Source organism: Panthera uncia, chromosome D2 (genome assembly GCF_023721935.1).
Source record: "Panthera uncia isolate 11264 chromosome D2, Puncia_PCG_1.0, whole genome shotgun sequence".
Classification (NCBI taxonomy): domain Eukaryota; kingdom Metazoa; phylum Chordata; class Mammalia; order Carnivora; family Felidae; genus Panthera; species Panthera uncia.
The window spans coordinates 57720818-57748555 of record NC_064818.1 but is presented as its reverse complement, the minus strand read 5'-3'; the positions used below and the strand labels follow the sequence as shown (position 1 = coordinate 57748555).

At 52.9% G+C, this 27738-nt stretch overlaps 1 long non-coding RNA gene across 1 annotated transcript in view; it reads right to left on the bottom strand.

Annotated features, from left to right (window-relative positions):
- Positions 1 to 9785, bottom strand: part of LOC125933440 (uncharacterized) — a 24714-nt gene extending 14929 nt beyond the window's left edge. Inside the window, exon 1 of the long non-coding RNA XR_007460957.1 lies at positions 9687 to 9785. This is a non-coding gene — a long non-coding RNA (uncharacterized LOC125933440). The remainder of the gene's footprint in view (positions 1 to 9686) is intronic.
- Positions 9786 to 27738: the final 17953 nt, after the last annotated feature.

Sequence of the window (27738 nt, the reverse complement as noted above, 5' to 3'; positions counted from 1 at the left end):
GTTCTGGAAAGCTGATTGCAAGGGTGAAGCAGGGACTACGAGCAAGCAGTATCCCCAGCCCTACATCAAGCCCCACACATTCCCAGCTACTTTCTCCGAATTCAAGAACCTGCCGTAGGACTCCTAAGTCTCCCTTTCTCCCAGGAAGTTGGAGGACGGGGCAGGGTGATAAGATGCTGGACAGGAAGGAGAGTCTGCCTATCTGTGAGGCCACAGAATGGGCTGTTTGAGCCACCAGTCTGCCCGACAGCCAGCCCATCAGGCCAAACCCCTCTCCATCCTCTGGTAGAAGCCCGTGTCCTGGATATACCAACTGGAAATTAGTAACTCCCTCAGGGTCTCTCTGTTCTCCCTCTGTCTCTCTTATCTCTCAGCCTCAGCTCAGAACTGACTTGGTAAAGTCACACTGTCCCTTCTCCCAGGTACGGTACTCTGTAGATCCCAAAGGGTGTGATTGGAAACGGGGGGGGGGGGTGCTCTCTGTACAGTTAATCCATATGGTAGAACCAACACGCATGCATCTGGGACCTCTGGAATGCCTCCCCCCCCCCCCCATTTTGATCCTCACAACAAGCTTCTACTGTGAAGGCAGGAAACTGACAAGAAGTTCCCACACTCCCTAGCCTTAATATCAGGAAGTTGAACTCCAATCCTAGTGGTTTAAGGCCATGTTTGTTATGGACGCCATCAGGATATATGATGGCCCTCTCCCAAGGATCCCCCAGGCAGCCCTCAGCCTTTCTGGGGACTGAGCCATAAAGCAGAAGCACCCTTAGGCACTCAGGCCACTGACCCTAGAATGATCCTGAGAGAGGATGCAGAGTCTGGAGCTTTTCCATGCTCCTTCTGGTCCATTCCATCTTTGGCCATCAGTGCTAGAATCTAAGTAACTCTTCTTGGGCTTGCTCATTTCAGCAAAACAGAAGTTGATCAATCAGTTGCAATAAATAAAAGAAATTAAAATCCAGTGTTCTTTCAAAGATTCCTGAGAACTGATTTTCCAGATAACTTGCCGTTTGGAATTGTTTGTGTTCTTGTCCCCTCCACTTCAGAATTGTATACAACATTGATCATCACAAGCATCTTATCAAAGGTAGGATGTCCACACGTTGGGGAATGACTGCCCAAATCACACAGGCGTCAGGGGAGGGCCACTTGAATGAGGTTTTGTCATCTTAGAGATGCAGGGGGGAGTCCAAAGAGATGATTTCTGTCCTTAGAGACATGAGTCTTTGAAGATGGAAGTGAGACATTTCCCAAGGGCGGAAAGCTTGGCTGGTGGCTTGTTTATTTGGATTCCTCTGAGATGCCTATTTTATGTCCCTTTGGGTTTGTGTCTATGCAGCTGTGTTCGGGGATTGTGCATATGTCTCTGATCCCTAGAATGACCCAGCAAGAGGAATTGAGGTTTGGGAGAAAACAGTCTTCTTATGCTGGAGGGAAAAGAGATAAGGCACCTGGCCCAGAACACTGCCCCACCTTGCTTTATCAGGGAAGACAGAGCAGAAAATCACCCCGTGCCCCTGCGACAGAAGAAGGAGCTAATCTGCTCAAAAGCTGAAGGCGGGAAAACATGACCCCTGCCTGGGATGGATAACGGAGGAATGTCTCTGAGGACATATCACTCCACTCCCCGGGAGGGCCCATAGGTAGTTGGTAATCCACCCGTCTCCCCCCACCCCCCACTCCTGTCCCCTACCAACACACACACACACACACACACACACATGCATGTGCGTGCATATTCACACACACACATAAATCTTAATTGTGTCCAGGGCTTTTTACAGCGTTAATTAATCATATTTAGGGCTGTTTCCAGCTGTTGCTGAGGGAAAGAAGGTCCCACACGCCTGTGACTTAGGGTAAATCCAATCAGACGGAGGAATTCTTTGATTCTGGAGAAGCAAAGCATGGGAAAGACACCTCTAATCCCAGAGCCTCTCAGATCCCTGCCTGTTGCCTCCCCCATCACTGCCCTTGCAAATTGATCTGGGCTAGGGAGAGGGAGGGGCTGGGGGCTAGAGACCAGAAGGGAGGGGTGACGCCCCCCCCTCCCAGCACAGGAGGGGCGTGGGAGGAGCCCTGCTTGCGATGGCAGTGGGTTGACTCCAATGAGGGCCTGGGCCCTCCATGCTGACTTGGAGTCCTGTACTTGGGCCATTTAATGGGCTCGGGGGAGCCCATGACTCCCGAATAGCCACTGGGCCCAAGAGTTATTACAGGAGGCTGGGCCTGGACTAGTCAGACCAGCAGGTGGGCAGCACTGACCTAATTACAGTTCGGCACAGCCGGTGTGGTCTGAGCAAGGGCCTCGCCCAAGCCTTTTTCTTCCCTGTGACTTCTCCCGAACCCCAATAGCATCTCTCCCGGCTCCCTCAGGCTCTCACGTATCTCTGTTTCTGGGTCTGAGTTTCTCTCTCTTCCTAGGGCTCCATAGCATGAATCTAATCTCTTTCACTGGTGTCCGTCTCAGTCTTTCTACTGCCACCTTCTCTAAATCCTAGCCTACTACCTTGAATCTTCACAGAGATGCACTTTAAGATAGAGAGACATCTTAAGGGGAGGGGGCCAGCCTGGCTGCTGGCTGGTGCCTATGACCTCTCTGGTTTCTGCTGGTAGCCCATCAGAATTCATACAGAGCAAAGACAAGATGGGGGGCACGGGGAGGAGGGAGAGAGGAGCTGCTGGGGGTGGAGGCAGCAAGGGACTGTCCTACCCCTTAGAGGCCCGGATGGGAGAGGGAGGACTCCCCAGGAAGGAGAGTGAGGGTGCAGGGCTGTGAGAAGGCCAAACAGACCAAATAGTGGAGACCTTACCCTCCCCTCTGTGATGACCCCACCTCAGCACACACACCCCCTTGTTGAGGCCTTCTGGGTCCTGGCCTAACTGGGCCTAAATAATTGAGGAGCCCATTACAGCCTTGCTGTTTCCTCACTGTCAAGTGTAAACGCTGCACTGGTCGGGTGGGGAAATGGGGCTAATTTGAATTGATAATAGGAAACTCGGGGAAAAGTCATCTATAGTGAGTGAGGAGCGAGCAATCCCCGAGCAGATGCTAAATCTTGTATAATGAAAGAATCTGCCGATGTCAATTATGTACGAGCGTCTTTGCAGTGGTTGGAGGCGGTGGGCGGGCGAGGGAGCGGAGGGCTGGGTGCATCCCATAAACCCAAACACCCATCAAAGGCTCATACATATGGAGCGGCGGAGATTACGGCATAAATTTGAATGTTATGAATGTGCATGAGGGACAGGCAGGAAACCTACCTCATAAGGGGGTAGGAAAGGAACAGTTTTTCTGTGCATGTGTTCAAGGGGGCTTTTGTCCTCTTGGTCCCTCTGCTGTGTCTCCTCTGTCTCAGCTGTGCCCCTTCTGCACCCAGTTGTGTGGCAGGATGAGAATGAAAGTCAGGGTCTGGAGGTGCCGGGCAAGGTAGGATCAGCTATTTTCCTGGATCCCGGACGTGGGTTCCTGGTGGGCTTTGGGCTCGAGTTGCCCTTGACCCATTTGGAGTGTTTCCAGGAGAAGACCTAGAGATCGATATGGCCAGAGATACGGAGGCATATCTTGGAATACCTGTGATGCGAACACAGCTTTCCCTCTCATCTAATGGAAGAGACAGACCCACAGAAGTAGTGATACCCGCTATGGAACGGGCAGAGTAAGCCTGGAAGACAGTCTAGAGGAAGAGGTCACAAACTGTGCTATAAAGGGGGCCAACAGCTCAGAATGACAACAGCAGGGGCCCATCTTCCTGTTCCCGGGTACAAGTCCACACCACGGATGGCAGTGTGTGCTTGGGAGTGTGTGCAGGGCCCGGACCCCTCCATCAGTTCCCAACCTGCAGCCGCTTCCTGAGAGCACACTGTGATTTGTGGTGCGGGCCACCCAGGGACTTTAATCTTCACCGTGACAAATGCAATAAAAGGAACAATTTGGAGATCAGAGCTAAGGAAGACACATTTACAAACCCTTCCCCAAAGGTTGGATGGGGCTGTCACCATGTGATTTGTGCCGGAGATGAAGCAGGGAGGGGAAGCCAGGGAGACAGAGAGTTGGAGAAGGCGGGCTGAGAAGAGGAGGCATCACCACCTCTCCCCTCCTCACCCGCTCTGCTGGATCACAGTGGTGGGGGTGGGGGCGCTAGGCCAGGGGATGGAGGACCAGACCCCAGGCCACCATTGCCTCCCTCCCCCATCACTACTAGAGAGCACAGCTCAATTACCAGGAACAGGCCAGAACCATAAGCTTCAGAGATTCATCTCAGCAGTTCAGGGGCTCTATCTAGAGGAGGGCTTGGTGGGAGGAGGGAGGGAGGAGGGTTGGAGAAGACAGAAAGAGGGAGAGGCAGAGGCAGAGTGGGAGAGACATTTTAACAGAAAGACAGTGACATCTCAGGTTGGAAAGGGAGCCTCTAAGAAGCCCCAGTCTGGACTAGGAAAGGAAAGGGAGGTTTTCCAACCAGGGCTCCTCAGGCAGGCGGATCTGGAGGGCTGTAAACACAGAGCATCAATAGGGCAGATGGAGGAGGGAGAACTTAATCTGGGAACAAATCTTTGGGGCAGGCATAATGTGGGATCTGAGAACTAGGCTGATGGATGGATGGCCAAGCGGTGGTACGGTCTGGGACCGAGTGCCACCCTTCCCCCTCCAAGCCTCTCCTTTCCTATCTGTAAAATGGGTGCTAGGCTAGATGACTTATAAGGTGCCCGCTGCCTTACGTCTTGGATGCTCTGAGCACCAGGCTTCTCGACACCAACAGCAGGAGACTGGGTAAGGGAGACAAGCGCCATCCTGCCACTCTCCCGCTCTGCCTCTCTGTAGTTGTACTGGCATTGTTTTTTTTTAATCTCACTCAAGGCCACATCTTAGAGCTCCCCCACCTAGCCACTGCCCCCATGCCAGCCTGACCCACAGCATGAGGACCGTCTTCCCGTGCCCCTCCACATCCAGATCTCGTCCTCATACCCACATAAATAGGCCTGGTGAGTGCCTAGATGGGGGTAGGAGAAAAGAGACATCAGGAGTATGTGGGCGTGACCCTCATTCAAAACTCCCTGGGGAAGATTGGGAATCAGATGCAAACAATGTCTAGCTGTCATGGTCATGGCCCAGCGGGCACAGAGTATCTCCCCCAGATAGAATGGGCCTCTTCAGGGTGGTGACTCAGGGCTGGGTCATGGCCCCCCGTGGGGAAGTGGGAGATAGGGAATTGGGGAGAGTGACGGCGAGGAATGTAAGGAGCCGGGGGAATAGACAAAAGTATGTTTCTAAGCTTCAAACATGAAGGAGAGGAGCCTCTGCTTAGGAATGAATAGAAGGGCTTGTGGGGGTCAAGAACAGGCTGACTTCCCCCCTCTCTCTCCAACAGAGGGGCAGGGGCTGGATGTGTGAAATCTTCAAACCAGGTGAGTCCCTTGATATTGGTTCCATGGCGGACAGTGGGCACAAAGGAAACTGGATGGGGCAATTCCTATGGTCCTCTGCTGCCTCCCTCTGGGGGAGGGCAAGAGGGCAAGCTCTGTCCTCCTCCCAGCCCTGTGCAAGTCCTCTGGGTTCCTCTCCACGGCACCCACCCTTCCCCAGGTCCCTGATTTCTCCCCAGGTCCTCAGACCCTGTCCTCACATCTGACCTATGTCTGCCAGATCCCCAATCCTCATCCTGTAGAAGGCACTAGGTAAAAAGTAGACTAGTAAGTGACTGAAAGGGACTCTCTGCACTCTGGAATCTTCTCCATTTCCCGTCTCTCCTCCTCAGAGAAGGAAAAGGCTTTGATTTGACTCACTCATTTGCTTTCCCACTCCTGCGTGCTGGGCTGGGAAAGGGGAAGGGAGGAGTAGACCTGAGAATAGGCTCATCCCCCTGGGACCTCCCAGTCTCCCTGGAGTATTACCCCGAGCCTAATCCATCTCTAAGGCCAACACTAAACCCAAGCCCAGGCAGGAGTATATGTTGACTGACAGTTCAGTGTCCTCCAGTGCCCTTCCTCCCACCAGACGACTGGCCCCAGCTGGGCAACCCCCGACCCCCAGCTCTGCCTTTCCCCCACCACATTTAGTCTGCTCCTGAGGGGGCTAAGGCCCATGATGGTGATAGGTAAGGGAGGGTCAAAGGAGGTCCAGAAACGGCCAATGGGTCACACTAGCTCTAAGATACTTCCCCTCCGCTAGCCCTTGGGTTTAGTCCAGCAGACTAGAGATTGATGAGAAATAACAAAGCAGTCAAGGAGAAGGTCATTCTGCGTTTGTATTCTGCTTCACGTTCACACACATTTGGCCTGTGACTTGTGACTCTGTCCACCTACCCAGCACATTCTTACACACACACACACACACACACACACACACACACACACACGTGTGCACACATAGAACTGAGCTCTGTCTAGCCTTAATGCTCAGATGATAAATCCTGGGGTTGGAGCCAGTACAGCGGGTTTGGGGGTAAACTCACTGCAGGAGGCTTGGGAGAGTCAGCAGAATGAGCAGGGGTAGCAGGCACAGTGAAGGGCACTTTTGGGGGAGAAGTGGGATGGGAACACATGGGGGGCTGGAGGACAAGAGGCAATGGCGAGGGGGCCACGAAGTAGGGGGTTGGCCAGGGGCAGAGGAGGATGTCCCCAAAGGGCAGGGTGTGGGCAATGTGCCACTCTAGCAGGTGACTGGTGGCTCAGGCACTGGGTATGCCAGCATACCCTGTCCTTAGTGAGAGGTGGGCCAGCTCGGGCTGCCAAAGGCACTCCAGAAGGCAAGCAGAGTCCAGGAGTGCTCCACGTATGATTCTTTTCCCCCTTCTGCTAAGCGGATGGGCAGGTGGGAGCTGGGCTGCAGATCCCCTTTCTAGATTCACCCACTCTCTCCAAATTCAAACACTCTCTGAAGAGATCCACCCTCCCACACGGAGCTTCCCTACCCCATCCGAAAGGGAAATCAAAACAAAACAGGTCCTCTCTAATTTGTTCCAAATCCTAAACTGGACAAGCTCAGGGTAGGAAGAGTCAAAGAGGTAATTGTGGCTTGCCACTCATCTCTTCTTTGCCTGAGCCTGGCCTTATGACCTCTTGCTCTTTAGTGGGGTGTAAGGTCAACAGGGGTGGGAAGATGGCCATTTTGACCTTGAGAGGCCTGCCCCTGTCTTTATCCATGCCCTGCCAGCTCTCAGTGCCCTTTGGAGGTTTATAGTCGTATAAATCGCAGAGTCCCATGCCAGGCTTGGAGCCTGCAACTATAAATAGGCACGAGGTAAACAAGGTGGCAAATGCAGGGGCTTGGGACAAGACAGAACATCTGCCCCTCTTGCCTGGGTAGGGGCCAAGGCACATCCGTGGAAAGGGATATCTTCCCTCCCTTCTCCTCCCCTCTCCTCCCTTGCCCGTTGGCTTCCAGCTGCCTGTGCTCTGGGCTTCTAGTCTTTTCCCTCTGAGGTTTATCTTCCCAGGCAGCTTTCTGCCGCAAGGCTTCCCTGGTCACCTGCCTTGTTCCTTCAGAGTCAAGATGGGAAGGGGAGTGGTGTCTCCATTAGAACAGGACCCTCCCCGCCTTCCCCCAGCGGCTTCTCACAGTGTCCTGCAGCAAGACTTAAGGAGGTCCTGCTGCTGCTGGTCACTAGGGGTGCCTTGATCTCTTCTCCATCCTCATAGCCAAGGTGATGCTAACATTTCTTAATTAGAAAACTTCGCTAAGGAACTCTGGAGACAGCAGGCAAAGGCCCTCACTAAACACCCATCCCAGAACATAAAAGCGCACAGACTTCCTGTCATTTCAATTGACCAACAGCTTCTTGGCCACTTGGATTTTCTCCCCACGATCTCTGGGCCATGCAAACTAAATTCTGAGCAGACTCTGGGCTTGAGACAATTTCGGGGGCACTGCTTTCCGGATCTACCCCTCCCTTCTCTCTGCCCCAGGGCTGGGCTGCTTTCCTGCCCTGTACTCATCCTGGGCCCAGCAGGTTCCCAGCCTCCAAGAGTCCTCAGAGGCCCCACTGGCCCCACAATTATCTCTCTTCATCTTTCTTGGAAGACTCTGGATCTTCAACCCTGGAATCCCTTCTTTCATCCCAAGTTGGGCTCTCTGAACATATGCACTCGCCACTTTAGAATCACAGAAATAAGCCATAGAAAAGAATGAAATGTCTGATTTGCAACCACATGGATGGAGCTAGAGAGTGTAATGCTAAGTGAGGTAAGTCAGTCAGAGAAAGACAAATACCATATGATTTCACTCATATGTGGAATTTAAGAAACAAAATAAATGAGCAAAGGGATTTTTAAAAAGAGACAGAGAGAGACAAATCGAGAAACAGACACATTACTATAGAGAACAATCTGATGGTTACCAGAGGGGAGGCACACGGTGGGGGGGGGGGGCGGTGAAACAGGTGATGGGGATTAAGGCGTGCACTTGCTGTGATGAGCACTGGGTGATGTATGGAAGCGTTGAATCACTATATTATACACCTGAATCTAATATAACACTGTATGTTAACTATACTGGAATTAAAATGAAAACTTAATTAAAAAAAGAATCACAGAAATTAGAGTTGAAAGATACTTTCATTTTTTCATTTTACAGATGAGGGATCTGAATCTTGGAGAGGTCAGGTGACTCTCACCACAGCCACACAGCTAACATTGGCTTTGTTGCTAAGGCTGGAAATGCTCCTTTGCAAAGGCTGGCTTCTCCAGCCAGGCTTCCAACTTCCAGTTCCTAATGGCTTCCTTTGCTCCCCAGAAACAGGCTTTCTATCTATCTATCTATCTATCTATCTATCTTCTATCTATCTATCTTTCTTTTTTTAAGGCGTTTTTTTCTTTTAAGCCCCTCTATGCCCAATGTGGGGCTTGAACTCATGACCCAGAGATCAAGAATTGCATGCTCTACAGACTGAGCCACCCAGCTTTCTATCTTTAAAAGGTCCATTCTCTTTGGAGCCTGCCTCCAGCTGGCTTCTCATGCAGGGAGAGGAAAGAACAGGCTCTGAATCATAACAAATGATTGAGCCTTACATAGTTCTTTCTAGTGCTTTCAACTCCTCCATTTCCCTGGGTCCTCTCTGATGGCTTACTGGGCAGATGATCCTGGAAGAATGATTTTCCAGGATCCCACCTTGAAGTGAGAGCTGGAAGAGTGAGAGGCATCCCTCCCATTACGGAAAATCACTTCCCCGGCTGCTCTTTCATTTTTTTTTTTTTTCTGATGTCAATTTCCTAATTATTATTTTTTTTTCAATTTCCTAATTTAGAAGGCAGGGTGGGACCAAGTCCTGCTCCATGAATAGTGTCTCCTGTGCCCCGGGCATGCAGTGCCCAAGTGAGCACAGGTGCACACGCACATACCCACACACTCATGTTCTTGTTGACAACCTATTCGAGGGTTCCCAGACTAGGAGTGAGACCAGAACCTCGGAGTCCATAGGTAAAATGAGTCACAAGGAAGGGAAGACAATTCCAGGAACAGATTTTGGGGGGGGGGGCAGAAAGTGAGGACACAAGTTCCTGTGGCTCACTGAGGGCAGAGGTGAGGAGGAGGCAAAGCTAACTGAGGTAAGTGGGAGTGGCCCGGTTCCCTGATAGCCGGGAAGGGTCTCCCTCCTCAGTGGGCTGTCAGGGTGAATGTAATCGAGAGAGGGAAGATGCTGGTGGAGGTCAGGCAGGGAGTCCAGTTACCTCAGAATACTCACATCCTACAGCTGGATTAGAGCTCCCAGATGCCATCTGGGAGGGCCTGAGATGTGTACGGGGCAGCTGGAGGGATGGCCATGATCTATCCAGCACCTGTCCTGCCCCCGCAGGCTGATGATGTAACAGTAGAACAATGTGGCAGAGGACAAGAGGGCTTTGGAATCTGGGGGAGGACTGGTCCAGCTTTCAATGATGTGGCTAGAATGAGGCAGCTGTTGTCTCTGCTCAGAGTTCAGAAGGAGCCCCTGCCCTTTCCGTGAGCACTCTGAGTCTGGTTACCCAGATTAATACCAGTTCTTCAGTCATGGGATGGCTCATGAGGAGCTCTTCTTCCAAGAAAATAAAGCTGTCAGCTACATAGACTCTAATTAGATACCAGACAAGGCACAGAAAAGACCCTGCCTGGGACTAAAACAAAGCCCTTTCTATGAGGATGGGGGCATTCAAACACAGGACGATTCTTTATCCGAGGCCCCCGAGCACCTACTCCCTCCTTCCCACACCCAAATCCCACCTCCCTGGTCTTCTGAGGCCCTTCACTTGCCCATGTACCTTCAGTTCAGGCCTCCCCCAAAGGGTTCCTCATTCAGGCCCTCTTCACACCTTGTCTCTCTGGAAGGCTTTATCTCGATCATTAATAACCCATCATTCTAGCCCTCAGAGACTTTCACCAGGATTCACTGCAACACCTTGGATGGGAACTTGCCTATAGATTTGGAGGCCATGATTATCACACTGTTCCTGGATGCTCTCTGCTAACCAGGCCCGGGAGGGAGAGACTGAAGGGTTGGTAGGACCCTCATCCCTCCAACCTGAACAATTTCCCTTCTGCTTCTTCCTCCAACCTCCCCGGATGATCAGGCCCTAGAAAAATGATCTCAGCACCCACTCTCTCACCTTTCCTGTTCTCTGCCCCTAACCTGAAAGCCGAGGTTGTCATTCTCCCAACTGTCCTTGAAAGCAGCAGTCATGTCTCACTTACTCCTGTCCCCCAAACACAAACCTTCACAAGTTCAGGTTCAATAAATATTTACTGCATCAGTCCTCAAACTTCTCCAATATATTTCGTTCTTTTCTCAGTATACAGTCCTGCCAACAATCCCCAACAATCACACACTTTTTTAATTCCCAAGGCAGCTTTTGAGGAACGGTACAGAGGCATTAACCTCTTTTAGTCCCAGATAATGGGGTAGGGGGGCGGGAACGCACTGATGTCCAGGTCTGGGACCCAGAGCTGAGCACATGGCCCGCCTGCCTCCCCTGAGCCTGCAGGCCCCAGGCGGGATTGTCTCGCCTCACTCATCCTTGCCTCCAAGGCCTCCTCGCCTGTATTTATATACACTAAAGCCTCTGCCCGAATAAAACATCCATGTAAAATCCAATTTCCTCAGAATCTCTTTTGGAGCCTGGGCCTGAGATGGAGTAGGTAACCCTGGCAGTAACTGCCTGAACCACTCCTGCTGGCTGCAAAGGTGAGGCCCATTTTTCAATTATCTATCTGCTGTGACAGCAGCGGTCCAGCCACCCAGCCAAGGAAAGGGGGAGGGGGAAGCAGAGCCGGGGAGGAGGGAGCAAGAGGGCAAGGGCACGGTGGGGGAGAAGGAGAGGGAGAAACCCGGAGAGAGGCATGCAGGAGAGACCCTTGCACGGGGCACCCAGTAGGTGCTCAGAATTATTTGTAAAAAGAATGACTGAAAGAGTAAATAGGGAGGGTGGGGGTGAGGCGAGCAGAGGGGGAGAGCTGGAGAGACACAGAGTGGGTGGAGAGAGGGAGAGAGGGCGGGAGGGGGAGAGGGGGAGGGGAGGCGAGCGTGGATGGAGCCAACAAGAGGCTCCTGTGTCAATCCGTGGAAACGGGAGGCAGAGTGATGCGGTCACAGCTCCTGCCATCAATATCCTCTAATATAAATGTCAGTGATGCTATTTTCCGCGCAGTCATTTCGCACACTGCTGATTACATTAACGTATAATGGAGGGGCGCCGGCTCCACTGCTTTCTCCCCTAACCCTCCCCCCGGTGATGTGTCAATAGCCGCCTCCATGAACAAGTCAATTTTCTGCAGGCTTGGCAGCGGAATAAATCTGCCCGGCTATGGGGAGAGCTGGAGATATTTATATACCCGGCTCCTGCCCTGCGTGTGCGCGCGTGCGTGTGCGCGGCGGGCGCGGGCGCGGGCAGCGTTGGGGGGAGGGTGGCGCGCCGCCGAGCTGAATGATTTCCAGCCCGGACTCAATAAGAGGAGAATTTAGAGCGGTCCCTGAGCTGGGCTCCCAGAAACAGCCTTACACGTTTATTTTCCTTAGCTGAACAGGAAAGGCGAGAATTATATGTGGATTTATAGGACAGGCGCAGCTCAACCCAAATGCTCCCGCTCCGGCGGGGGGTGGGGGGGTGGGGGCGGGGAGGGAGGTGGCGGCGGAGGGCGGGCCGCTGGGACCCCGGCTCGCGCTGGTGCTGGTAGGGGCGCACCCCCTCCCTTGCCGGTCGCTTTAATTACATTTGTTCTTGTCCTTCGTGAGGGCGAGACTTCGGCGCGGCCCGCGTGGGGGGTGGGGAGAGGCGCAGGCTGGGACTGCCTGGAGATGGGGGGGGCGCCGGGAATGGGGGCATGGGGAGACCGGGAAGGGGGGCTGTCAGCTTCGGCTCAGAAGCGGATCAATAGTACGAGATCTAATGGGCTAACTGCCAAGCGGGCGCACCGAGGCGCTGCCCCGCGGGGGCCAGAGGGGGTGGGCTGAGGACGAGAGAAAGGAAGGGGGGGGTAGGAGAGGGAGTGAGGACGGGGGAGGGGGGAGGGCAGAAAGAGTGGGAGAGATGCGGGGAGGAGGAAGAGAGAAAAAACGGAGAAAGGGACAGAGGGAGAACGGATGTGAAGGGACAGGACAGGACAGTCTTCCAAGGGCCCTCTCTTCAACACCCTTCCCTTCCCCCGTTCCCCCTCTCCCCAACGCTGGGAAGGAGGAACCTGTCCCGGAGCAACCAGACCGCACGCAGCCGCCCCTCCCTATTGCCTCAACTCTGCTATCGAACCGCCAGGGGGCGGCGCGACCCTGTGCTGTCCCGGCGGACCTACGTGCCTTCAAGCTAGGGCTCAAGTGACCGACGCCTGGTCCCTCTGCGCGGTGCCCTCTGCCCTCTCCCAAGACCTCTCCGCGTGACAGGGGTGGGGGTAGGGCCTCTCACCCCCTGCCCCCAACCCGAATAGAAGCAACCTTCTGGCTTTCATAGTGTTGACTATGGCACCCGGGGACCCTGGACGGGGAAGTGCCCCAGGGACTGGATCACCGGGCCTGGGGCTGGCCAGTGTCCCCCCAAAGATACCCAAGTCTGCAGCAGATGCGGCTTCGGAGGCGGTGTGGGGTTTGGGCCTTTGCATCCTGGCGGCGGAGCGCAGGCGAGTCCCCGGGACAGTCCTAGCAAGAGGGGTCCTTCTTCGCGTGGTGTGCCGCTGCTGGCCGCTAACGAGGCCAGCCAAGGTCGCCGCGGGATCAATGCCCAGTTTTAACTCTTTCGATTCCTGGCCCTTGTCTGACCCCTAATCTCTTGGACCCAGACGGACCCTTTTCTCAGCTCCTGCCTGTCCTTTCCCAAACTGAATGCGAAAATAAAAAGCAGCCCAACAACCCTGCCATCAAATTCTGCCACCAAGTAAACGGGAGATTGGTGGTGGCAGTTCAATGGTTCTCAACCTGAAGGCATATCAGAATTACTTGAGGGCGCTTTTCAACATAAACGTGTCTACTCACATGCACTCATATTGTAAGAAGTGTGTATGGACTGGCAGAGATTGCTGGAAACATGCGTTTTGTCAAAGCACCTCAGGTAATTCTGATATATTCCTACGTGGGCACAGCTTGAAGAAAGGTTTTACTATTGCATATTTTTTCATGCTGGGTGTGGTAGCTCAGCCTGGGGTTGTTTTGTGTGTGTGTGTGTGTGTGTGTGTGTGTGTGTGTGTTTTGCCCTTGTGGAAATGTCTGTGCGCGTATTACTAGGTCTATGTCATTGGGAACCTGTGTCTTTGGGCAAGCATTGTTTTGTGTATCTCTTTGTGCGTCCTCTGTATGTGTCTTTGGTGTTATCAGCATTTATTAAGAGCACCCATTGTGTGCACGCTGTTGTACATGCCTGTCCTGATGAGAGCGAGTGTGGGTCCCCATGGTGTGTCTGTGTCGTGTTGGGCACCTCTCTGTGGGCCCCATTGTTGGGGCACAGCCATTGTCTCCATGTCACTGAGAGTGCGTGCTGGCGAGAGCTCATGACACAAATGGAACGAAGCTGATCTGCCCCAGAAGCAAAGGCAGCAATGACCTTCTTTTTCCAATTATATCCTGGTCAGAGGTGAGCGACCTCTCCCCACTGAGGCCGCTTCTTGTCATGCAAACTGAGCAGAAGGCTGGAGATTACAGGAATGCGACCGAGTCACGTGTGAAAACAATCAGCTATCAATGGGCCCAGATCAATGCCCCAGATTACAGATGAGCCCGGGGCAAGCAGTCACTTTGGAGTTTTTCCCAAGGAGGGGAAAACACACAGTGCACCCCGTTCACAGCCAACTGCCACAGTCCTGACCAACACCAGGAGAGACCCGCATGCGCTTACACAGCCTGGGGACAAGTAGGAAGTGGGCTGGGAAGAGCTGAGCAAATGAATGGCCAGCCACCCGCTCTGAATTGGTGGGCAACTATTGTTAGTAGTAGGCGGTTATTTTGTTTTTGCTAAAGATGCAACCTTTATTCAGCTGGTAGCGGGAAGTGTAAAAGCTTGTGTTGAGTGTTTTCTATTTTAAGTCTGGAGAGTGAGGATTCTAAGTGGGTCACAGGAGGCAGTGTGGGGATTTGGAGGAAACTCTCATGTCAGGAACAGAGCGATAGACGGATCGTGTTGAAGGAGTGGCCAAGGAAAGTCTTTGGTCAGCTGTGGGCAGGGGGCAGGTGGGCAGCTGAGGGGCTCCTGGGTCCAGAGCATGTGGCCTCAGGACAACTTGAAACCAGGCTGTGGGGTGAGGGAGCTAAGCCTCTGAAGGGAAGGGCAGTCTTAACCATATATATGCTCTAGGATAACAAGCAGAGCAGAGAATTGAGCTGGGGAGGCCGGGACCTCTGAAGGGCAGGGTCATGAGCGGCCCACTTGAAGGGTGACTAGTCTTTGGAGGGACGAAGAGGCAGGAACTTAGGGGTGCTATATGGACTTGCTGAGAAGCCAAGCCTGGGTCAGGAACTATAGGGTTGAGGGAGACCAATGAGAAGATGGGAAGAGTTCTGGAAAGGCCTGAGGACCTCATCAGGTCTGGCTCCTATGTCAGCTGAGCCTACCTTGGTCCAGGAGTCAGTATGGCTGGGTCTAGCACCCTAACCAGCCAAGGTTGAGGCAAGGGGAAGTGTCATGTTGTCTGTGCCCTTAGGATGTGACAGTCAGTCCTCTGTGGCCTTTAGATATCTTAGAATTCCTTTGGTGCACATTTATGGATGTCCTACTGTCTTTCCCTATAGGAATGAAATGATGGGTGAGAATACCCTTAGGGAGCTTACAGTTTAAAGCAGAATAAAGAATTTGAAAGAGTTTGAAGACTTTAATTTTCTTCCTTTCTCTCTCTCTTTTCTTTTCTTTCTTCTTTCATTTTGGAAAAAACAGTGCTGCCTAAGGGCAGACTGCCTGGATTCAGATCCCAGCTGTGCCATTTACCGGCTACAGCCTATGAGTGCTCAGGTTCTCCTCTCCCTCTGTAGAATAGGGGTACTTGCCTCTTAGGATTGTTGTGCAAATTTTAGGCAAAGCCCTTAGAACAATGCCTGGACTCAAGAACCTAAGTGTTGACTTTTCTAGTCTTTCCTTTGGTTTTCTAGTACAGCGCCTTTGGAAAAGTCCCTCTCTTGTGTCAGCAGAATTAGAGTAAAAAAAGGACAAGCTAATGGGGTGATTAGAAGACCTGAGAGGCTGGAGAGTGGGTTGGGGTGGGAGCAAGGACAGGCCCTGCTGGAGGATATGGGAATCCTGCCGATGGGGTAGCAGAGAGGGCTAACTCTGCCCTTCTCCCTGGAAGGGCACCCCCTGCTGGAGCTGCTTGCCCATAGCCTTCCAGGGGGCCTGCATGGGGAGACCTGCTGACTACCACTGGATAACCAACCCCTTTGCTTTTCGGGGCTAGGCCTATCCCTCGGCTTCCCTCTCCCACCGCTTGACCTCAGCTACAGCAGCCCCCTCTGCTGGCCTCAGCAGGACTAGAATTGGGCCCAGCTTCTGCCCATCTCCCTTTCAGACAGTTCTGAGGTGAGAGAAGAGGTCACTGCAGGTCCATTCTCCAGACTGGGAGACTGAGAGCCAGAAGATCCCTGAACTGGGCCTACTTGTTTAATCAGACGCCAATAACACGTAGGAGAGATCTGTGCAGACAGTTGAGCAAGATGGTTAACAGTAGGCTGTGAGAACAGTCCTGAGTTTGAGTTTGAAACCTGATTCTGCCACTTATTAACGAATATGAATTTAGGCAAGTCACTTAACTTGTTTAGCCTCAGTTTTATCATCTGAAAAATATGAACAACAACACCACCTACTTTGTGGGGCTGCTGTGGGGGTCAAATAAGGTTGTGCCCTTCATCAAGTAGCACAGATCACTAAGTGATCCATCAGTTCTCCAGGAATTTGCCTAAGGAGGAACTTCCTGCTGTGATAGCACTGGCATCCTCCATGGGTCTTCGCCTTTGACTATGGGCTTTGGGGGACTTTACCAACCCAGGTTTGTTTGTTCAAGTCCCAAAGCACCAAATGGCGGGGCAGCTGCCAAAAACTGCTGCTTCATTACAGGATGGGGTGGGAAGGATGGAATGGGGGAGTCTTGGTACTGTGCAGGGGATAAAGGGTTAAGGGGGGGCTGGCATGGGAGTGGGTCACCCCCCTCCCCTTCCATTGATTATTCTCCTCTCCAGGTGTTTTTGTAGCTTTTTTCCCCTCCCTTGGGGTGGGAGTGGGGGCTGCTGGGTCCACTTCGGGCTTAGTTATTGTTTTAATTTTGGTGCTGGCTCCCTGGTGCCTGGAGCAGATAATGAAAGAGGAAAAGAGAGGTCAGGGTGGTGCCCAGGCAGCAGATTTCTGCCCGTCAGACTGGGCCAGGGCGAGTGGGGAAGTGGGGGGGTGGTGGTGTTAAGTTAATATCAATAAAGCAACTGGAGTCTCAGAAGTGAGGAGCTGCAGAGCCAAGCACAATGTCTTTGTGCTCTGGGAGCCTAAAGGGGCGTTTTGCCTGTCCACAATGAAACCTCAGAACGGGGCGGCTGGGCATGGGGGTTGGGGGACAGTGAAGGGAGCGCACTGGCTGCAAGGGTACAGCTCAGCAGCGGCAGGAAGTGACAGAGGAAAAAGCAAAGAGCTGGGCAGAGAAGGAAAGTTGAACTATGTCGCGTGATCTGGCCACTCTCCCTGGCTTTTCTGTCCCCCGGACCCTACTATATGTCCAAAAACACTGAGGTAGGCTTGGGGGGTGGGGGGGCGGTGGTTAGGTGCTGTGGGGCTACCGGAGTTGGAGAAACACAGAGAAAGGAGTCAAGAAAATCCCTAATCCTAGGGATTAGGATCAAAAGCTTTGCTGTCAGACAGACTTGAATTCCTGGCCAAGTTCTGCTTACTGGCTGTGTGACTTTGAACAAGTTACTGGACCTCTCTGAGCCTCCGTTTCCTCTTCTGTTAAATGGCACTAATACTCGTACTAACCTTATAGGGTCATTGACACTGTATGGAGAGAAGTCAGCACAGGGCCTGGCATGCAGTGAGCCCTCACTCCATGCTAGCTATCCTTATTAAGCCTGTTTTCCTCAGCTGTAAAATGGGGATATCAGCTGTAACTTCCCCGTAGGGGTCTTACGGGGAACAAATTAGATAAAGCCTGTAAAGTGCTTAGCACAATGCCTGGTACATAAATAAGCCTTCAATACATGTTGGCTGTTGTTATTATATTATTTTTATCTTTATTATTCCCTGCTGTCTTGGAACTGGTGATTTAGTTGAGCAGACTGAGGCCAGGCCACTCCCTTAGCCATCTGAAATATTTGGCTCCTTGCAGAAGGGCTTTCTGAAGCCCGGCCCCACTTGGAGAAGCCTCTGGTTTGTCTTTTATAGTCCAGGTGGTTCGACAGAAAGTCCCCAGGAACCGAGATGATTGCTGGCCTTGCAAGAGGATGGGACCCTTATGACCACCTCTGTCCCCTGGAGAAACATGTCAACAACATGGCTGTCTGCGGGAGGGCTACCAGGGCCTCCCTCTGATCCCCCCTGGAATTGAAGAGGTGTAGTGTTTGGATGAGGGTGCTCACCTGTTTCCAATGGGAAGGCTCAGTGGGCACGGTGGAGCGCTTGGGTCTCAGAACACCGAGTCCTTCTCCCATCCACGCCCTTCCAGTTCCTTCCCTCTCTCAAGGCTGGAGGTGGGGGTGGAGGCTGAGCAGATAAAAAAAAAAAAGGGGGTAGTTAATGTTTCCCACTTGACCTTTCTTTCAGTACCCCCCTATCCCACCCCAGCGGGGCAGTCAGGCTGAGGGGATGAATGGAGTAGAGGGCACGATTTTCACATTAATGGCAGCATATGTTGTGTTTATTGACACGCAGGGTCGGTGCTTGTGGGGTGTGTGTGGGGGGGGGGGGGCCGAGGGGGGCCTAGGGGGGGGGGGGGGGGGGGAGGGGGGGGGGGAGGGGAGCGCGGCCGGGGGGGGGGGGGGGGGGAGGAGAGGGGGGAGCCGGGGGCCGGGGGGGAGGGAGGCAGGAACAATATTGTAGCAAGAGCACACCAGGTGCTCGCTGTCAGCCCGAACAAAAAGGAAGAGTCAGCAACTCTGGGGGGGGGGGGGGGGGGAGGAGGCGGGAGGCACCGCCTGCTCCAGCCTCGCAGCCTCTCCCCGTTAACCCCTGCTCTGCCGCCGCAGCTGAAGAGGGGAGGGGCATCTGTGATCTCTCCCAGCCCTGCGCCGCCGTTCAGAGACGCCACATCTCCTCAGTAGTCTGGGTGATGTTGTTACCTCTGGGGACAGGATTTCCTGTCCCTTCCTCAAAGCCCCAAAGGAAAAGAAGTCCGGCTCTCTGTTCCACCCTTTCTATAATGGAGGGGCTTCTGTGGTTCCTGGGAAGTTGGCAAACCGGAGTTTCAGGAGTCAATGACCTTGGGCTTCTGAAAGCAGCTGCAGGTGGTGGGGTGGGGGTGGGGCCGTGCATAGAGGGGTTTCAATGACGGGCCCTCCGCTGAAGGAGATGGGCTGCAAAGGTCCCCATAATTCCCCTCTCCATGCCCTGGCGGCAGATTTCCTTGCTTCTTGAAAGTCTTCCCAGGGTCATCCGGCCTGGGGCAGGGGGGAGCAGCAGGAGAAGGGGACTAATACGTCCCATAGAGATGGCTGTCAGTCAGCTGAGAAGGCTGGGCTTTCGGGCTCTTTAGTCCATAAAGCACGCGGGCGGGGCGGCTCATCACCGAATATTCAGGGACGGGGAGAATAAATAGCAAAGTGCGCTCCCCGCCCTGGACCCCCATGCTGGAGATGGCTCCTAGTTTCCTGGCTGGGGAGCAGAGCGGCAGGTGTCTCCCGCCATCACTGTCCTCCCCCCTGCCCCCTTTCCCCTTCCTGCACAGCACTGAAGGGAAGCCAGGTGCTCAGAGTTACTGGACCCAGCCTCCAGCATCCTCATGCTCTGGGGCCCTCCCTAGGGTTCAGGGTGGTGGTGCAGGGGAGGACGTGAGGGAGAAAGAAAGGCAGGGAAAGACAACCTGTGAGGCGAGAATGGGGCACCGGGACGTTTACTTCCATTCCCTGAATGTTGGTCTCCTCCGGAGTCTGTGACCTGACATCCTGGAGCCTTCCACCTGGACATTAACTTTCCTCCTAGCTATTCTGTTCTAGAGTCCATGTCTTGGTCACTCTGAGTGTCCTAGATCCCCAGGTACAGGGCAGGGGAGGAGGGGGGACACCAGAGGAGAACGGAGTGGCCTTTCCATATCCCCACCCTCCAGCCCCACCTCCGTCCAGCCACCAGGGGTCTCTGAATTGAGACGCAGAGGCCTCTCTGGATGTCCCCACCCACGGGGACACGCCGGGGCACTCCGGCCTGGAATCCTCCTGGACACCGTCCTCTTGCAGAGAGCCGGAGGCAGCCGTCGCGCCGCGTCCTTCGGGACGGCCTCTCCCTTGTGGGCCTACGAAGCCCGGGCGGCTCCGCCCGGCTCGCCGCTCTCACCGCGGCTCCTCCCGGGGCTGGAGGCCCGGGCCGCGCCCCCCTTCCCCGGCCCTCTCGCCGGGCTCCAGCTGCGCGCGGAGCGGTCCCGGCTCGGCTCCAGCTCCTCAATGGCCCTGCTCCCCCATTACCCTGATGTCGGCCCTTCTCCCCCTCGGCTTTATCGGCTCTCAGCCGGCTCCGCCAGGGTAATGAGGGCCCTCCTAATTACCATTGCAGAAACTCCACTTACATTAACAGCTCCATCCGAGGCGCGGCAACATCTGCTGTGCGCAGGCAGGCGCCCCTCCCCCGCCCCTCGCTCCCCTTCCCTCGCCGCCCCCTCTTTCCCTGTCCTCTCCCCCGACCCTCCTCTTCATCCTCTCTGCCCCCCCCTTCTCTCCCCTTCATATCTGTTCATGCCCTCCGCACCACACTGCCTGCCAAACCTTTTCAAACTTCAGCATCCCGGGATGAGAGACATCCACGTAGAGACAGGGCCTCAGAGACACTGAGAGATGGAGACACTCAGAGAGGCCAAGCCAGAGTTCCAGGACACCCCAAAACTCAGGATCGCAGAAGTATGGCCGGGGAACCTGGGAACAAATAGAAAGTGGAAGCATCAGAGATTGTGAAAGAGATGGGGCCAGACTGCCTGTGTGAGGAGGGGGCGGGGGCTCCCCTGTCCACTGGTGTGGAGAGGTGTGTGTGCGGTGTGCACATGCGTGCGTGGAGGTGCCATGGACTGTGCATGCTCATTTACTTAAGCACCGTGGGTGTGAGCACATATGTGCGCGTCAGGGTATCTTTACGTGCATGTATCTGCGGGCTTTCACGAGCCTACCTACGATGTATTAGCATCCTGTATGTAATTACATTTGTCTGTGTGTATTTTGACGCTTGCATTTTGCAAGCGTGCATCTCTGGGTGTGTGCATACACTTGCCTGTCATCTAGGAAGTACTGCATGCGTAACATCCAGTGTGACTGGTGTGCATACATGATCTGTGTTCAGAGTCATGCGTGCGCCATATGGGCCTCTGGGTGTATTTGCCTCTCTGCGTGCCTATGCATGTGTGTATCATCTGTGTAATTATTTGATGACAGTGGGAGCATGTGTGTGTTCCTGCTCCGTGGGGGATGACAGGCAGTTGGGAAGACGCTGAGCCCATTTTATCTGAGGTTAACAGGGGTCACACTTCACTCCTGGAAGTCCCCCACCCCCCCCCCCCCCCCACCCCATACAATTAAGCCTCAGTGTGGTGGAAAGACAGCCAGCAGACATTAAGAAAGGTCAACAATATTATCAGCTTCTAATCCAATTAGTTACTGTTTATTTGGAAATCCAGCTCCAGGTCAGCTTCGAGGAAGCAGGCCTGGGAGAAAGGAGGGCAAGGGATGGGGACAGCCTGAAAGAAACTGTCGGAGGTGGCCAGGGCTGTGGCCTCGTGGCTCGGGGCCGGGGTAGAAAGGAATCCCCCAAACACCATCTAGTAATGCACTTCCTGGTGGCTACATCGAAGCTGGGTAGCTCTGGGGAAGGTTCTGGGCTTCACAGGAGGGGCCAAGATCTGAGGTTTCATCTCCAGAGGTTGGGGTGTAAGAGAAGAGGGGTTTTCTCCCTCCCCTGGGAGACTTCCTGCCTCTTTAAAGCCCTGGGATCCCAAAGAGGTGGCCTGGGAGCTGGGACAGTCCGCCTCCGAGCTGTGGCCAGGTTCCCCCTGGATGGGAGTCAGAGGAGGAGATGTTGGTAAATGCACTATTAGCTCCTGAAGCCACTCCATTAATCCTGCCCTCTATTTTATTTCCTCTTTTCCCTCCTACATCCTTTCCTGAGCCCCAGCAGGACCTCTCCTCCCTCCCACCCCGGGACATGCAGGGGCACTAGCTTAGCCCAAAGGGTCCCCAGGGTCCTCCTCTTGCGTATAAACAGTGGAAGAGACCCAGACCTTGGCCTCCAGGCTGTGGGCAGAGCAGCCCAGTGGGGCTGGAGGAAAGTGAGGTGGTCTTTGCTCTGCTCTGTCCCTCTCTGACCACTCAGGGATGGATAATATCCTGGGGTGCCCCATATATTAGGGGGGCTAACAGGAAGAAGAGGGTTGGCTGCTGGATTCTCAGGCTAGCTCATAGAGTCTCCCCAGATCAGCAGCCTGATGCTGTGCACTCAGACCCCAGCTGTGGCCAAATCAGGGTGACAGAAACAGCTATGCTCCTCTAGGAGCCAAGCCTGGGGTCACTTTTGCTTGTTTCTTGAAGATAAACATCCATAGGCTTAAGCCCAGGAATTAGACCGCTTGTTCTTGCCCTGGTCCCCTCCTCTCAATACGGAAACTACACGATTTATTTTTAACTCCCTGCCCTTTCCGGGCACAAATTCGCACACACATATATACACACAACACGTGCACTCACCCACTCACTAACCTGCCTCTGAGACTCTAGGCCAAAGATGGCCAGGGTATGAAGACGTTGGTGGCGGTCCTTCTCTAAGCGTTTATGGTGGATTTCCACACTTTACAGAAGACTTCTCCGAGCAGTGTCTCCCCATTCTATCCCACCCCAAAAGATAACAACAGTGATGATAATACTTTAACAATAATGATATCCATACATATCCCTACTCAGGCAGTTCTCATCCTTAGCTGAGCTCTGAAGTCACCTTAAAGTACTCTTTAGGGGTGCCTGGGTGGCTCAGTCAGTTAACCGGTTAAGCGTCTGACTCTTGGTTTCAGTTCAGGTCGTGATCTCACAGCTTGGCGTGTTCAAGCCCCGCGTCGGCTTGGATGCACAGAGCCTGTTTGGGATTCTCTCTCTCTCTCCCTCTCTCTCTGCCCCTCTCTCATTCACTCTGTCTCTGTCTCTCTCAAAAATAAATAAACTTAAAAAAATGCTCTTTAAAGTATACACACAGGGGTGCCTGGGTGGCTCAGTGTTTGAATATCCAACTTTGGCTCAGGTTGTGACCTCAGGGTTGGTGGGTTCGAGCCCCACTTGGGTTTTGCACTGACAGCGCGGAACCTGCTTGGGATTCTCTGTCTCCCTCTCTCTCTCTGCCCCTCCCCCAATGTGCTCTCTTTCTCTCAAAAATAAATAAACATTAAAAAAATAAAAATAAAACCTTAAAAAGAAAAATGTACATGCCTGTGCCCTACCCTGAATCGAGCCAATCTGTATCTGCAGGGTTGAGCCCCTGCAATCCATAGATTTGATAGAGCTCCATAGATGAGGGCTATGGTTAAAAAATGCTATAGTTAAAAAAAAAAAATTACAATTTACAAATGACAAAGAACTGCCTCTCATCTCTCATTGGCCAAGGCAGTATTATTATCTCCACTTTACAGATGAGGAAACTGAGGCCCAAGCTGATTAAAAGTAATAGGTTAACCTACTTTCTGTTCTTTTCCTTTCCCCCTCCCTTTTTCCCTCCCTTCCTTCCTTCTTTCCTCTCTCAAGGAACCAGTTTCCCTGATTCCAGGATCAGCCTCTCAAATTCCAACTAAATCTAGTCGGTTATTATAATTTAGAACATCTAGATGGGTTTTCTCTGATGCAGAAGCTCCCTCCTTTGTGATGTCTGCTTTGTGGACACCAATTCCTTTCATTCAATAACCCTTTATTGAGCTCTTACTTTGGTACCGCATAACATCTCGAGAGGAATAAGATAAGAGAGGCAACACGATGGATCTGGACAAACAGGGCCTCGTGTCACTGCTCTACGTTTGTATTCTGGTTCTACTCCTTCTTTTCCACGTCACTTACTCAACTTATAAGCTGCCCAGAGCCTTACCTGTAAAATGGAGATAATAATACCTACCTCGTGTAGAATTGTTCCTAGAGCCACAGCTGATCAGTATGTGATAGTAATAACTATTATTCTCATTTTGAATTATAGAGAAATAACTCACACCAGTCAGAATGGCTAGCATTGAAAGGACTGGAAATTCTGGAATAACTAGATCTCACATGGATTTCTGGGAGTTTACGTTGGTAGGATCACTTTAGGCTGATGTTTAGACGTAGCTGCTAAAACTATGTGTATCCTGTAACTCAGCAAATCTACTCCTGGGTCTCTGCCCATGAAAAATGAACAATTATGCTCAGCAAAAGTCATGTACAAAAGAGTTCAGCAGCTGATTTTGTGATGGTCCAAAACTGGGCCACCACGCAGGTCCACCCGCAATAGAACAGGCAAACACATTTTGGTATAGCCACACAAAGGAATACCACAGAGCCAGGAAAGAGTGCAATACTGAACTACGCAAGAACGTAAGTAAGCCTCACAGGTATCATGTTGCAGGAAATAAGCTGGACAAAAAAGAGCATATACGATGTAGGGTGCCTGGGTGGCTCAGTTAAGCATCCGACTCTCAGTTTCGGCTCAGGTCGTGATCTCACGGTTTGTAGGATCGAGCCCCGCATCAGGCTTCATGCTGACCGTGCCCAGCCTGCTTAGGATTCTCTCTCTCCTCTTTCTCTGCCCCTCCCCTTGCTCACCTGGGCATGCACATGGTCTCCCTCTCTGTCCCTCTCTCTCAAAATAAATAAACAAACTTCAAAAAAAGATCACCGCACTCGGTGATCTTCAATGTTATACTTCAATTAAAAAATTGGGGCGCCTGGGGGGCTCAGTCGGTTGAGTGTCCGACTTCAGCTCAGGTCATGATCTCCCAGTCTGTGAGTTCAAGCCCCGCGTCGGGCTCTGTGCGGACAGCTCAGAGCCTGGAGCCTGCTTCGGATTCTGTGTCTCCCTCTCTCTCTGCCCTCCCCCGCTCACACTCTTTCTGTCTGTCTGTCTGTCTCTCTCTTTCAAAGAATAAACATTAAAAAAATTTTTTTTTAAAAATTACACTGTCAGGCAGCCTCAGATGAATGTCTTGAGAGTAAGAAGAGCTATGGAATGCAAAGGTAGAGGTACATTTGCTAGTCATTGTGCTTAGGGAGGGTGACCAGGAAAGGTTTTGTAAGAAGAGGCATTTATTCCAAGACTTGAGAAAAAGCTGGGGCCCTAATAGTAGAGGAGAGAGCTGTTGAGAAGGAGGCCTTTTCCAGTTGGGGTGTTCCTGTGTGATGGGTACACAGGAGAAAGGAGCCCATAAAGGCAGCTGGAGATTAGATCAATGAGACCGACCCTGAATGCCAGCCAAGGGCTTTGAGGGTCTGAAGCGGGCTGGGGACATGATGGAGTGTCCTGCGATGTTTCATCTGATGGCAAGTGGATTGGCTGGATGGAGGGGAAAGAGGCTGTTTTCTGTAGCCCCCAGGGCTGTGGGATCCTGGGCCTCAGGCCCTTTGGGTGGTAGGGCCAAGTCCCAGAGACAGCCAGAGTATCATGATGAGAAGTGGGCATTAGGAGGTGGCTCAGCTGAGCGTCGAGTCCTCGAGGAGACAGGTTCCTGCCCGAGCCCCACTGGAAGCATCTGTTGCCGCCTCCTCTGCATTCCTTCATCACTGGGCCCAGAGCGCTATGCTCTGGTCCCAGTTCTGCAGGGCTGCTGGAAGCTGGGCCTGGACATGCTCGCCTGTACTTGCCTCCTGCCTTCTAGCAGAGCCCAGCACTTTGCTAAGGATGGGGAAGATGAGTAATAAATATTTGTAAAGGGGAAGCTAGAAGGCTGGCTTAACTAAGACAGCAGTGGCTACCGGAAGCCAGTGAAAAGTCCTCAGAAAGCAGGAGAGTGAGAAGACTGGGAGGCACGTGTAGTTTCCCTGAGTTTGCATCCTTCCTATACCACCTGCTAGCTGTACGATCCGGGGCGAGTTACCTTTCAGTGCCTTGGCTCCTTCTGGTTAAGTGGGGACAATGGTGGGACCGGTTTCCCAGAGTTATCTGGAGGATGACATGAAAGAAAGCATCCAAAGCAACTGGAATAATGCCTGATATGTAGCAGCATTTGAGAAACATAAGCGGTTTGTATAATTGCTTCTGATGGTAGGATTTAAGGTTTCTTTTTTCCTGCTTCTTTACACTTACTTTCTGCAATGAGCATGGATTACCTGGCTAAGCAGGGAAAAATCAAGTCAAACAGGGAAGAAAAAAGAAACTGGTGATAGAAACATGCTTGAAGGGGCGGCCAGGGGAACAGATACTCTTATTCAGAAACATTTCTCCAGCCCCAAGCAGGGAGAAGGGGTTGCCCCCAGGGGCCTGGCTCAGCTCAGAGGCCTGGATAGGAAGGGGGCAGGGTTTGAACCTAAACCGTGGGCGAGGTGTAGACGGATTCGCGTGTAGATGATGCCACTCTATGGACAGATCCGACATCGTTAATAAAAAGCCATCATTCATTGAGTGCTTAGTAGGTGTCAGAGTGCTTATACATTACTGCGATCATCGTCACAACCTTACAAGGTAAGTATTATTGCCCCAATTATTACACCACTCTGAGAAGTCACTTGCCCAAGGTCCGACTGCAAAGCTAAGACTGGAACTCAGCATTGAGATGACTTGTTTCCACTAAACCTCCAGGTCAATTTCCACCTATAAGATGCAGAAAATGCCTCCAAGCGAGGGGAAGCTGTGCAGCCAGGCTCTCACGCCTGAACCCCTCCTCCAAACAGGACTGGGCTGGGTTGGGCATCCCAGCTCCCCTTTCTTCTCTTCCCCCAGGTTATTTCAGGGAACTGCCAGTGCCCGGACTTGTCCCCCAGTCTCCATCCCTGAGGGTGGGCACCAGGCATGGGTCCCTGCCCCCAGCCCAGTCAGTATTGCTTCCCCCCCAACCCTGTCCCCCGCCCTCCTGGACGGCTGACACCCCACTCCCCTTCCCATGACCCCCTCCATTCCCTCCTCCGTTCTCTCTTCATTGCTGGCGGACACCCTCCCCTCCCCTGCCCTGCCTGCCAGCACCATCCATCAGCAGCACCCGAAGCTCTGCTGCAGCTCCTCAAAGTTGCTAAAATAAATCCCCTATTTGGTTTAGTTCCACTCCAGCTCCCCCTGCACAGAGGGACCCGATGGGACGCAGGGAAATTATACACGTAACAAAGAGCTGGTTTGCTCTGATAACTCTGACAATGATACACACCTCACACCTTCCCATGCACACAGGCTGCCACCTCCATGTGCACGCATCACACCCGGCCCCTCCCAGTCCACATGCCCGCCCAAACGCATTCGGATCTGCCGACGAGCAGCTCACATCCTGGAGATGCCCCCCAACCCGGTGACTGTACTCATCGACGAAGGTACACACCCCATTCACTGGAAATTCTCCCCTCTTCCCGGCTTCCATAGCACACGGCACTCCCCACCAGCTGGAATTTACCAGCTGTGTCCCTAAGGCCTGTCTTCTCTGGTGCCCATTAGATTGTGAGCAGGAGTAGCGTCTGCACGGTTCACTGTTAATCACACACAGTGCTTGGGGAACGTGGTGCCCCCCCCCCAACCTTGTTGAGTGAATGCCTGAATGAATAAAGAAATGAATGATGGCACAGACCACTACATTCACCCCCTCAGAAACACAGATGACGTCTTGGGATATCCCCCGTCCCTGCCCACCTACACAGCTGCCCTGTGAATCATGTCTTTTACATACAACACACACCCCACACGCTACGGAGCCACGCACTTCTGCTAGTGGGTGCTCGTGACACCCCCCGCCACCCAGGAATCAGAGACTGTTTGGAACAGTTGTCTGAGGTTCTCCCGTGTGTGTGTGGAGGGGGGTAGGCTGGGTATGTGTGAGTGTGAGTATATGTGAAAGCGTGCACGGGTGAGGGTGGGTGGGTGTCTGAGTGAGTGTATGTGTGTGTGCATGCATGTGCACACAAATCTTGGGGTCTCCAAACTTACCTTGCTCCCCATCTTCTTAAAAATGTTGGCAAGAGGGGCGCCTGGGTGGCTCAGTCGGTTAAGCGGCCGACTTTG